This window comes from Pelophylax lessonae (genome assembly GCF_965119305.1).
Source record: "Pelophylax lessonae genome assembly, chromosome: 1".
NCBI lineage: Eukaryota > Metazoa > Chordata > Amphibia > Anura > Ranidae > Pelophylax > Pelophylax lessonae.
Genome location: NC_138768.1, coordinates 566,575,609 through 566,589,503, shown reverse-complemented (window position 1 = coordinate 566,589,503; position 13,895 = coordinate 566,575,609).

Here is a 13,895-nt window from a genome sequence, read left to right as displayed (position 1 = left end):
GGCATCCCAGTCTTAGTCCGTAGGATTCAATATTGGGTTGGCCCATCCTGTGCAGCTTTAACAACTTCACCTCTTCTTGGAAGGCTGTCCACAAGGTTTAGGAGTGTGTCTATGGGAATGTTTGACCATTCTTCCAGAAGCACATTTGTGAGGTCAGGCACTGATGTTGGAGAGAAGGCCTGGCTTGCAGTCTGCACTCTAATTCATCCCAAAGATGTTCTATCAGGTTGAGGTCAGGACTTTGTTTTGTGCACTGCTAAATCATTTGGTGGAATGAGGATTATGGTGTAGGGTTTTGTTTTTCAGGGCTTGGCCTGGCCCCAGAGTTCCAGTGAAGGGAAGTCTTAAGGCGGCAGCATACCAAGACATTCTGGACAATTTCATGCTCTCAACTTTGTGGGAACAGTTTGGGGATAGCCCCTTCCTGTTCCAACATGATTGTGCACCAGTGCACACAGCAAGGTCCATAAAAACATGGATGAGTGAGTTTGGGGTGGAGGAACATGACTGTCCTGCACAGTCCTGACCTCAACCCGATAGAACACCTTTGGCATGAATTAGAGCGCAGACTGCGAGCCAGGCCTTCTCGTCCAACATCAGTAGCTGGCCTCAAAAATGGGCTTCAGGAAGAAAAGTCAAACATTCCCATAGACACACTCTTAAACCTTGTGGACAGTCATCCCAGTGGACAGTCCTCCCAGTCTTCGCAGAAGAGCTGAAGCTGTTATAGCTGCAAAGGGTGGGCCAACCCAACCTCCCTAGTCCCTACAGACTAAGATTGGAATGCCATTAAAGTTCATGTGCGTGTAAAGGCAGGCGCCCCAATACTTTTGCTAATATAGTGTATCTATACGTGATTCTGCGCAGCCAGCCCGCACTATAGCAGTAAAGCTAAAGTGCGCGGTCAGCAACTGGTTAAATATCACAAAGAGCATATGCATAGCTGCAATTACACCCCAAAGCACATTCTGCTACTCCTCCTGAGTATGGCAATACCACATGTGTGAACTTTTTTCACAGCCTAACCACATAGAGAGGCCCAAAATTCAAACAGCACCTTCAGGCTTTCTAGGGCCATACCTATTACATTTGTGAAGGCCTCTGAGCATCAGGATAATGGAAACACCCAAAAAATGACCACATTTTGTTTATCAATGGTGTTTATTAAGATTATCAAAAAACAAGCAATTAAATACGATTAACATTGCATGGTAGTGACATTAAAATTCTATGCCACTTATCCTCTCCCACATAAATTACCACATTTTGAATAGAAAATACCCCTAGATATTCATAGAGATAGGCATAATGAGAGTCTTTAAAATGTCATATTTTTGCCCCAAGTTTTTGGAAAATATGGAAAGAAACTGAAGTTGTATTTTGTTTTACACAAAGTTGTCAATTAGGAAGACATTTCTAATGCACAACATAGGCATACTTAAAAATACACCTCAAAACACATTCTGCTACTCCTCCATAGTATGGCGATACCACATGTGTGAGACTTTTCACAGCCTAGCCACATAGAAAGGCCCAAAATATTTTTGCCACAAGTTTTTGGAAAATATGTTAAATTGTATTTTTTAACACAAAATTGTCAACTAATAAGCTATCTCTAACACACAGCATTGACATACTTAGAATTACAAACCATAACAAATTCTGCTGTTTCTCCTGAGTATGGGGAAACCACATGTGTAAGACCTTTACAATGTTTGGACTGATTATGTATCCGACATTGCAACCTGTGTATCACTGTACTGTATAGAAAACAATGTACTGTAATGGATGCCTCTGTATGAGTAAATATAGCATAATGTAGCCTACACCTACAGCAGTCCCTGTTCCCGAAGGCCAATCAGGACTAACCTACTGGTACGTGGCAACCCCCATAGCACAATTCTATTTTTTTGGACTGGGAAGTGCCTTTCTTAGATTTCCACTGAGGGGTCTTAGTGGATGGAAGAAAGGACATAAATATCTTGGTTATCCTTCCATTTAAGGGTCAAAATTTCTTCATTCCACAAACTGGCTGACCCCCTCCTTTTCAGCTTTGTGGCAACTGGTCTTTGTCGGAGGCCCTTAAGATTTGGTCACTCTGTACCACAGGCTGCAGTTTCCTAGAGATAAATATGGCCAAAAGGGGCAGACTAGTGTAAAAATTGTCCACGTAGAGATGGTATCCCTGATGGAATAGGGGTGATACAAAGTGCCACACAATTTTTCACTGCTCCCCATATAGATTGAGCATCCAGGGGGCTCAGTCTGGCATTCTTTTCCTTCATGAGCCCAAAAGTCATATGTATACCCTGTGGTCCTCTCAACAAAATTTGTATAACTTCACCCTGTATCTGGCATGTATACTTTGGATATATTGTTTAATGCACAGCCTGCCTGTAAAATGGATGAAGGGACTTATCAACACAAACATGTTTGTCAGGAGTATAAATTTCAGGAATTTTATGGATAAACTAATAATGAAGTGATATTGGTTTTTCCTTTCTATTTCTTCTAACTTATTACTGATTTTATACGTTATTTTTACTTGTTTATTTATTTTTTTTAATTATTTTTGACATTTGAACTATATTGTTCATTATTTAGATATGTATTCCATTTACTGATACTGTATACATTGCAGTCATATATGTATTTTATTGTCAAACCTGAATTCTTTACTTTAATAAAGAATATACAATAAAAAAATAAATAAATAACAATAATAATAATTGATATGTGGCCTCATTTTATAAAGCTTGTTGTATTTGAGGTGACTTCAGGGAGGGCACAGGGAATTGTTGTTAACCACTTGCAGACCAGTTATACGGCCGCGGGTCGGCAGGTTCCTGCAAATCGCCGAACCTTCCCAGCGAGGAAGCCGATCCACGGGGCTGGCAGCTGCGATTGCTGGCGGGCACCCGTGATCGCTCCCCGTAAAGAGAGAACGGCGGTCTGCTGTTGTGAACACAGTAGATCGTTGTTCTCTTAGGAATCAATACAGAGCTCCTGTATTCCTCCTATTTAGGAACACAGGTCTCTGTATTGATTTCCCAAGCCCAACCCCCCCCCCCCACAGTTATAAAACGCCCCCTAAGCTCACCATTACCCCTTTGATCGCCACTGGGTTAACCCCTTGCCTGCCAGTGTCATTATTATAGTACCAGTGCCTATTTTTAGCACTGATTACTGTAGTAATGTCACTGGTCCCCCCAAAAGTTTCAAAAATGTCAGTTAGGGGTCCGATCTGGTCAACTCAATGTCGCAGTCCCGCTAAAAATCACTGATTATTAGTAAAAAATAAATTAATTAATTAAAATTACATAAATCTTTCCCCTAGTTTGTAGACGCGATAACTTTTGCGCAAACCAATCAAAATATGCTGATTGGGATTTTTTTTACCAAAAATATTTAGCAGAATACAAATTGGCCTATCGATGAAAAAATTTGATTTTTAAATTTTTTTTTTTATTGGGAATGTTATATAGCAGAAAGTGAAAAATATTGTTTTTTCAGAATTGTCACTCTTTTTTTGTTTATAGCGCAAAAAATAAAAATCGCAGAGGTGATCAAATACCACCAAAAGAAAGCTCTATTTGTGGGAAAAAAAGGGCATCAATTTTATGTGGGTTCAGCGGCGCAGGACTGCGCAATTGTCCATTAAAGTAAAGCTGTGACGAATCCCAAAAAATTGCCTGGTCATTAGGGGGGGAAATTTTCAGGTCCAGAAGTGGTTAAAAGGCAAAAAACTCATAATTAGTTTATAGCATCCTGGACATAAGGGAGGAATAGAGTGGCATATAGTGAATGGTGTGTGGACTATTGGGCTGCAGTTCATTTTTTTGTGAGTCACCTTTTTAGTTTAGCAAAAATTATTTAAAATTCTTCAACTGTGATGGGCTTCCACCCCAACGGATGGCCATAAACGGAACTGGGATTTTGGTGATGTACTGTTGGACAAAAGGCTTTCATTGGTCCACAACCGAAATGAAAAAAATTGAATGGGCCTAAAATATTATTTTTCTGTCTGAATGCCTATTTGTGCTGTAAATGGGGGATTTTAGGTACTGCTGAATTTGAAGGTAGCTATACAGGATTTGAAAGTGCCTCTGGGACACTATTATGGGCCCTAATACTTTGTGGCTCATGTGACACCCCACTACTTCGACCCCTCATACGACTGGTTGGCCAATATCCAAGCTTATTCTGTGTATCGAAAGGACAGGGAAGGAAAAAGAGGGAGAGGGGTATGTCTCTATGTCAAGAATAATGTAAGGGTGGCTGAGAGGAGTGATTTTATGAAAGGGATGAGTACAGAGTTAGAATCTGTGTGGGTAGAACTCCATAGGGAAGGAGAAAAGGGGAAAGTAATTGTGGGGGTTTGTTATAGGCCACCCAACCAAAGGGAGGAGGTAGAGCTAGAATTTATATCACTGTTGGGTAACGTGGCGTAGCTGGGATCAGTCATCATATTAGGGGACTTCAATTATCCTGAAATTAACTGGGAAGAGGGGACTGCACACTCACTAAAGGCCCGTCACTTCATGGAAACCTTACAGGACAACTACATGTCTCAGTTTGTGGATTCACCTACTAGAAAAAATGTAGTGTTGGATCTATTAATTACTAATGACCCAGACCTAATCTCAGATGTAGGAGTCTGGGACAATCTGGGTTCTAGCGATCACAGGATGATCACATTTAGCGTAAATCACAACATAGCAAGGCATGAGGGGAACATAAGAACCCTAAACTTCAGAAGGGCAAACTTTCCAAAACTGTGCTCAATGATGGAGGAAATAAACTGGGACCAGACCCTAAGAACACTAACCACAGAGGAAAAATAGGAATGCTTTAGGAACATAGTAAACAAAAGCATCTCACAGTGCATTCCTATGGGAAATAAATTTTAAAAGAGCCAAAGCAAAACCTGGCTGGCTTAGCTATAATGTAAAAAAACGTATTAGAGAAAAAAAATGGCCTTCAAGAAATTTAAATCAGAGGGCACATTATCGGCTTTCTAGCAATACAAGGAATCAAATTAGAAATGTAAATACGAAATCAAAATGGCTAAAATCAACTTCGAGAGACAAATAGCAGATAATAGTAAAAAGAACCCTAAGAAATTATTTAAATATATCAACAGCAAAAAAACAAGGTCAGAGCATGTTGCACACATAATTAACGATGATGGGGGGATGGTTACAGATGACATTGAAAAGGCAACCATGCTTAATGCTATCTTCTCCTCAGTCTTTACACAGGAAAAGTAGGGGTACACTGACCATGACTGTATGGTTAGCAGTACTTCACTGGATTTGCCACTATGGCCAACAGAGAGTGAAATCAGGGAAAGGCTGGATAACATTAACACAAGTAAATCACCAGGCCTGGATGGCATACATTCGAGAGTACTGAAAGAACTCAGTAAGGTTATATCTAGACCACTGTTCCTGATTTTTGCTGACAGTATTATGACAGGAACTGTACCAGGTGACTGGAGAAAAGCTAACATGATACAGATATTCAAAAAAGGGCAGAGGCATAGCCCGGGAAATTATAGGCCGGTCAGCCTGACGTCAATAGTATGTAAACTTCTGGAAGGGATGATAAGGGACTATATCCAAGAGTTTGCTAAAGACAATAATATCATCAGCAGTAATCAGCACAGGTTTACAAAAGGGTGTTCGTGTCAAACCAATCTGTTAACATTCTACGAGGAGGTTAGCTGTGAGCTAGACAGGGGGAGACCTGTGGATGTGGTGTACCTAGATTTTGCTAAGGCGTTTGATACAGTTCCCCACAAACACTTAATTTATAAAATAAGGCCTATAGGCATTGACCACAAGGTTTGCTCCTGGATACGGAACTGGTTAAAGGGGCGTGTCCAAAGGGTGGTAATAAATAACGCATACTCAGACTGGTCTGGGGTGGTAAGTGGGGTCCCCCAAGGCTCAGACCAATTTTGTTCAATTTATTCATAAATAGTATTGAGGACAGGATCATTAGCTCAATCTCAGTTTTTGCAGATGACACAAAATTAAGCAGGGCAATAATCTCACAGAATGACCTGAACAAAATAACAGGGTGGGCAACTACATGGCAAACGAGGTTTAATGTGGATAAGTGAAAGGTATGTCACTAAGGGACTAATAGCATAAAAGCACAATACACGCTAGGCGGGGAACCTCTGGGGGAATCAAAAACGGAGAAAGATCTGGGAGTCTTAGTAGAAGATAGACTTAGCAATAGCATGCAATGTCAAGCTGCAGCTGCCAAAGTCGGCAGGATATTAGCATGCTTAAGGAAGGGGATGTATTGCAGAGATAAAACTATAATCTTACCACTTTATAAAACACTGGTCTGACCGCATCTGGAGTATTTTATCCAGTTCTGGTCGCCAGTCCTCAGAAGGGATGTGTTGGAGCTGGAGAGAGTCCAGAGAACGGCAACTAAACTTATTAGGGGATTGGAGGACCTTAATTACAAAGAGTGCTTAGAAGTGCTTGATTTATTCTCCCTGGAGAAGAGACGCCTGAGAGGGGACATGATAGCATGTTACAAATACCTCAACGGTGATCTGAGCATAGAAAAAAAACTATTCAGTCGCAAGGAATGCATGAGGACATGAGGCCATACAATCCGTATAGAGGAGAAGCATTTTAACCTCAGGCTAAGCAGGGGGTTCTTTACAGTAAGGGCTACAAGACTGTGGAATTCTCTGCCACAAATGGTAGTAACTACGGGGAGTATGGCTACGTTTAAAAGACTCTTGGACGTACATCTCAAGAATCAAAACATTCAGCGGTATGAGAAATGATTATGGCCAAACACACCTACACAGGTTGAACTGGATGGACTATTGTCTTTATTCAACCTCAAATACTATGTAACTATGTAACTACTTGTACTTGGTCTTTCATTGGATTGTACTGCTCTGCTGGTGCACACCACTTCACAGGGATGTATTGGGCTGCTGGTGGTTGTCTGCTGCTTTTCAGAATTTCTCATTCTTTTTGTTGGGACCCTTTCCTCCTCTAAATTGGTTACTGAACTGCTGCTTTCTACAGGTTCACATAAAGAATCTGAATCTGACAGTGAGAGTTCCCTATTGAGCTACTCTCATCTGTCATGCTCAGAATCTGGAATGCCTCCTTGCTTGTTTACATTTTTTTGAACATGTCATTCAGGCTCTCAGGAAAGTGTGCTGTTGAAACTAGTGTGGCCAGGACACTATTGATGATGTATAGAGGTCTGGTGTCACTGCAATCAGGGACACTGGCTCAGTTGACACTAGTGTGGTGGTGATTAGGACACTGGTGCTGATGTATAGCAGTCTGACATCACTGCAATCAAGGACAATAGCTCTGTTGACACTAGTGTGGCAGTGATCAGGACTCTGGTGCTAGTGTATAGCTGCTGGTCTGACATTGCTGCAATCAGGGACACTGGTTAGCACTGGCAATACTGTTCTTGGCAGCACTGATGACACTGAGACAAGTGAGAGGTGGCTGGCTGCAGTTTATTCATAGTAAACACTGTTGGGATCAGGGATATTATAAGCTGTTTTTACTGTGTTTTGTGTGTGAAAATCTGTGTAGACAGGCTAATAAGGTTCATGGTACCAGAAAAAATCTCTTTGTATGAGGAAAGAGAGCCAATGACTGCACAATACAGCCTTTGTTTACATTTTGTGATGTTATGATTGGACACAGCAATCAGTTGGTACATTACTAATTTCATTGGTACTGTTCCCAGTCAAGTGATCTGCTGTGTTCATGGAACACAGCGATCACCAGGCTTGCATGTGTGTACTTTAGGAGCAGTTGATTGTGGAGGACAAACAGGTACTTCCACCCACATTGGCAAAGCTCCCGTCCAACCATTCATATACATAGGCTGGATGGGAGGCAGTTAAACAGGACATGGCACGCCAGTCCAAGCGACCATTAGGCGAACATTAATATATGCAGTATATAAATATTTATGCAATCCTTTTTTGGAGGGGGGTTATGACAAATGGCCCTCCCCAAACAGGATATTGCACTCAACCTGTAGGAAAATAGGAGAGCCAGAATCATCCTTAAGTGGAAGAGTGGGTTTGATAATAAAGTTGGTACAGTATATACATCCAATGTGCAAACAGGTATTATCAGCAAAGATCTCAACAAGAGTTCTGGTGGAATTGTGCACATATACCCAGGTATATATTGGTATTAATAGAGATACCGCCATATGAATATTGCAACAAAGTTCAGTTGCACGTGCCTAAAATAACAAGAATTGTACTGTATATAAACTCTCCTGCAATAAACAGGGTCACCTATTATTATATTTGAAGGTGACCAACATGCACATACAGTAGCACCTAAGTATCTGGCACTGTGCATGTGGGATAATAACAACAGAACAGAGATACTCTCTCAAGAAGCTATGGGCAGGCAGCTGCAGTAAAACTATTGGAAGATAGGAATACTTGCATAATAGTCTCTTCTGGTCCGGATTTGGGCGCATGGACAGGACCTGTGTCTCAAACTTTCTCTTTGTCCTCACTGCCTCCTAGGGACAGGAAGTGCTAATACATAATTATACATAATGATGTGATATTAGCAGCTAACAGCAAAGGGCATATATATACATTAAGACTACCCACACATTATACAATTTTCTTACAATTTTCTGTACAATTTTCTTAAAATTTAACTTCAACTATAGTAGAAAGGCCGGCCTTATAGGATACAATTGAAAGTGTTGTTTTGTTTATACCTCATATTATATGGATGTTGGTACATCCAACATAAAATTGAACATGTATGGCCTAAGGCATGTCAAAATGACAGAAAATGTCCCACAGCATCTCTTTTATGGGAACATTTAAATTCATATACTAATCATAAACACAAATTGTTAAATAAAGCCAAAGGGAATATAACATGTTTTGCCCCTATAGTCTTTATTTTATATACTCAGGGCTATAAAATCAATTGTAATTTTAGTATTAGGAAAATAATAAAAATATTGCATATGAATATTTTTAAGTCTATTTAACACTGTGCGTGCAGCTTTTCATCACTGTCATTTTTTTATTCTACCTCTGTGAAATAAATAGACTCAGGTTTCCCTATCTCATAACTGTGTAGATTTTCAATTTGACAGAAGCAGGCATGAAGTAAGCAGTCATTGTTTGGATTTCCTGTTAGGTACTTCAGGGGCGGTCTCATTGTTGTCGTAATAACAGCTTTTTATATGGTTGGTATCTATTTACCAATTATATTTTTCAATAAAGATAAACATTTTATTGTTAAATGCATTAAAAGGCAGACATTTTTAAGCTTTCAAAATAATAAAAGGTTATATTCTTTTTTGGGTTTGTTTGATGTCTTTGTTCCATTTAGGGAAATTTCCTTTCACTTCCTGTCCCTAGGACCCAACAAGAAGTGAGAAGAAATCTCTCCAACACGATGTGTTCCAGTTGGAAGATTTTCTCACTATTCTAGTTTTTAAGCTTTGGAAATAATAAAAGGTTAAATCCTTTTGTGGGGTTTGTTAGCTGTCTGTTTTCCATTAGGGAGAATTATTTTGACTCCCTTTCCCCAGGACCCAACGGGAAGTCTCTCCAACATATTATGTCCCTCTTGGAAGATTTCCTCGCTATTCTAGTTGCGGTGACAAGTGTAAATTTTTGGATTTCCCATCACTTTCTCAGTGACAATGGTCACCTGTATAAAGTGAATCGGGGGGCAAATTACTTCTTATTTTGACACAGCTTCATACATTTTGTGGGGATGTGTATGTAAATGTAAATTCTGGGACTCATTGTTACCTTATGTGTCAGAAAATGTGTCTGTTGGCAAACATAACTTCCCAGAGATCCCCTGAATGTTCTGCAAAAAAAGAATTTGCTACCGTCTATTGCCAGACACTCCTGATCCTGGAAACATATGATATTTTCTACTGTTATAGAGTGGGCAGGTTGTTTTAGCTATATGATGTAAACTGTTAAGCTGTTGGTTTCAGAGAATAAAAGAACTAAAATACTTTTTAAACATTGTATGTATCACATTGAGTGATTAGGATGAGTTAAGATCACTAGTATAAAACTCAGGTTACATGGGTTGCAGCACTGCGGTACTATTAATTATGCATAGCATCCCAGCACACCTTAAAAACACATATGCACTGCAATGCACCACATCTGTGTGCTGAGTTGCAGGAAATGCAGTCTGTGCCATTTTCATATTACATAGTTGGTAAGATTGAATAAAGACACTAGTACAAGTCCATTCAGTTCAACCTGTGTCGGTGTGTGTGTTTTCATGTCAACAATTATTTCCCATATCCATGTATATTATGTTCACTAAGATGCACAACCAATATTATTTGAAAACTGTCAATACTATGTACTATGAGCACTTTTACTGACCAATAGTAAGGCAGTATTGGGAGGAGAGGTTCGGGCTTTAATCCGGGGTTAAGAAGCTTGGCCAGTTACTTGCTATACAGTGCACCCTGAGTTTTGGGAACAGTGGATCTAATGCAGCATGTAAATGCTAACTGGTATTAACTGCCACTTATTTATTTTTATTTTTTTTCCCTACAAGTTCAATAGAATCAGATCTCATATACGCCTATGCTCTGATGTAGCCTGAAATAATGGGGATGTTTTTTTTAAAACTGCAAAGCATTTAAATGACTATGCTCAGTAAAATTGCTCATGTAGTTTAACCTTAAAGTCCCCCTGTTGTAGCATTTGTACAGTATGGGAAATGCTATGTGTGCATAAAGACAAGGCAATATGTAATTTAAGTAAAGACAATGGTGAATAGCATATTACCCATCACTAGATAAGCTGCTCTGTGGTAGGTCTGCACATTATGAAGGGCTAAAATATGCAGCAACATAAACAGAAAGTGTCTCTGTTAAATAAGCAAAGTACCTTTTAATACATTTATTGAAAAGGAAAAAAAAAACTATCAATGCTTCTCTTTGACACCACCAATTATGGAAGGGAGTGCCACATCCTTGCCACCGTGACAGTGAAAAACCCACTTAGGTTAGAAGAAGGTACCAAAATCACATTAGTAGACAAGTTGTAGTGGCCCAAAACCGTCATTAGATGTCAGCATACTACAAAACAATAACAACCTAATGCAGTAAATTAAAACACAGAAAAATTACATGAAAGTGGGGCAGAACAAGATTACGCATAACAAAGAACTAAACTTTGTATTCATGAACACAGTGAAATTTTATTATCCGAGGAAGAAACAAGGAGTCAGACACAGGAACAGAATTTCAAATGCGGTCAACTTTCTTAGATAATGAAGAGGGACACCTTTAAAGCTGAACTACAGGGGGGAAAAAATCTTCCTAGCTGTGGGGCTGCTCCCACACTGCAAGGGGTAAATGCTCATTTACATCTAGAGAAACAGATGAAGAAGTTTTAAATACCTGATCTTTAGCTTCTGCATGTTCCCCTGCGCTGCAAGCCCAGCCTCTGAAGCCTCTTCTCTCCTATGTTCTGGAGGTCAGATGCCAATAGTCCTGCACTGGATATGAGGATGCCACAGAAAACTCCACCGCTGAAGAATAGGGCAGCACCATCTGCTGGGGAATGGAGAATTATGTAAGTAAAATTGAATTTCCAGTCTGCTAGACCTAAAGGAGTATTCAATCCTGCTAGTGTGGAGGGCATCCCAACTTTAATAGAGTATTTTTACTTTTCCTGAAGTTCAAACTATGTAGGCAAAGAACACACCCACCACACTCCCAGTCACAGGAAACACAATAATTAATACACAAAAATGTGGGGTTTCCACTACTGTTTTTTTCTTTTATACTGGCTTTTCAAAATAATACAATCATTTAAAAGCTGGATAAAAAGGTTTAGTGCAACATAGCACTCTGAGGTGTATTTATAAAAAAAATTGCATAGCAATTAGCCCAGTGAAAGTGCATGTACATTTATTATGTGTAAATAGGGCTAAAAAGTTTGTGTTATTAGACTAATCCCTATGCTGGTCGAATATTTTTCTTTTCTTTTCCAATGATTTTTATTAAGAATTTTCAGTAAAAAAGTAAAACTCAACAGATACATTGAGTATGAATAAGGTACATTAGTTGTGTATCACAAAACAAAGAATTCTTAACATAAAGAAACAACATACAGTATGGTCAATTTGAATTATGCTGTGCACAGAACTCATGAGAGTCCTGACTAGTACACAACGAAAATATACCCTCTCCTGCCCAATCATATTTAATCTCTCCCACCAATAGCTTATCGCAGGGGGGGGAGGAAATTGGGATGATGTGGTGTTCTGAAATGTAATCAACCCCTCTACTAGGGCTTTAAGAATGGGGGACCAGTGGGGACAAAAAGCATCCCTGTTATCCTCATCCCGCAGCATATCCCCAGTGTAAAGAAATGGGCTCGCAGTGTACCATATAACACTTTACGTGGCCAAATGGCCCTAGAGAACAGAGAAAGGGGGAAGAAAGGAAGGAAATTAGGAAAAAAAAGAGAGCAGGAAAACAAAGCAAATACAGATGTGCACTCTAGCCTGTCAGGAAAACAGTAATGTAAACGTCCTATGCGGCCTCTGAGATATTTAAATTATGGGTCCCAAATTTTATCAAAAAAGGCAATTTTATCATTTAAGACCGACGAAAGCCGCTCATTTACCATGATCCAGGACAGTTTAGACTTCACTAGACGGAACTGGGTCGTAGGGGACTTCCATGATCTGGCAATGGCAATCAGGGCCGGACTGGCCTACCAGGATACTGTGAAATTTCCTGGTAGGCTGCCGGCCCTGGGGCCGCTTTAAGATGGGGCCACTTTGATACAGGCCGCTGATGGCCACTGCAGACCCGCTGCACTCCAGCAACGTTTTCCTCTTTCCTATGCCAGCCGCTGTGAGTTGCATGACATCATATCCCGCGGGCGGTGGCTGCGCGGCGATGGATCTCCTGACTGCATGACGGCATCGGCATCCGATCCCTCCCTTCCCTCCCACATAAACGCCAGCATCATCACAGCAGCCAGCAGGTCACACTGACTAAGTGAGCGGAGCCTGAGCTGCCCTGTTGTAGACAGTCAGCCAGGTAAGACTAAAGGGGCTCAGGGATAGTGGGGAAGAGGGTCAGCAGTGTAATAAATAGTGGGGAGGGGGAGTCAGCAGTTTATTAAATAGTGGGGAGGAGGGACAGCAGTGTATTAGATAGTGGGGAGGGGGGTCAGCAGTGTATTAGATAGTGGGGAGGGGGGGTGAGCAGTGTATTAGATAGTGGGGAGAGGGGGCCAGCAGTATATTAGCTAGTGGGGAGGGGGGATCAGCAGTGTATTAAAGATTGGGGAGGGGGGTCAGCAGTGTATTAAATAGTGGGAAGGGGGAGGTCAGCAGTGTATTAGATAGTGGGGAGGGGGATCAGCAGTGTATTAAATAGTGGGGAGGGGGGTCAGCAGTGTATTAGATAGTGGGGAAGGGGGTCTGCAGTGTTTTAGATAGCAGGGAGGGGGGGTATGCAGTGTATTTGATAGTGGGGAGGGGGGTCAGCAGTGTATTAGATAGTGGGGAGGGGGGTCAGAAGTGTATTAGATAATGGAGAAGGGGGTCAGCAGTGTATTAGATAGTGGGGAGGGGGGTCAGCAGTGTATTCTATAGTGGGGAGAGGGGGTCAGCAGTGTATTAGATAGTGGGGAGGGGGGTCAGCAGTGTATTAAATAGTGGGGAGGGGGGCCAGCAGTGTATTAGATAGTGGGGAGGGGTGGCCAGCAGTGTATTATATAGAGGGGAGGGGTCCAGCAGTGTATTAGATAGCGGGAAGGGGGGCCAGCAGTGTATTAGATAGTGGGAAGGGGGTCAGCAGTGTATTAGATAGCGGGAGGGGGTCTG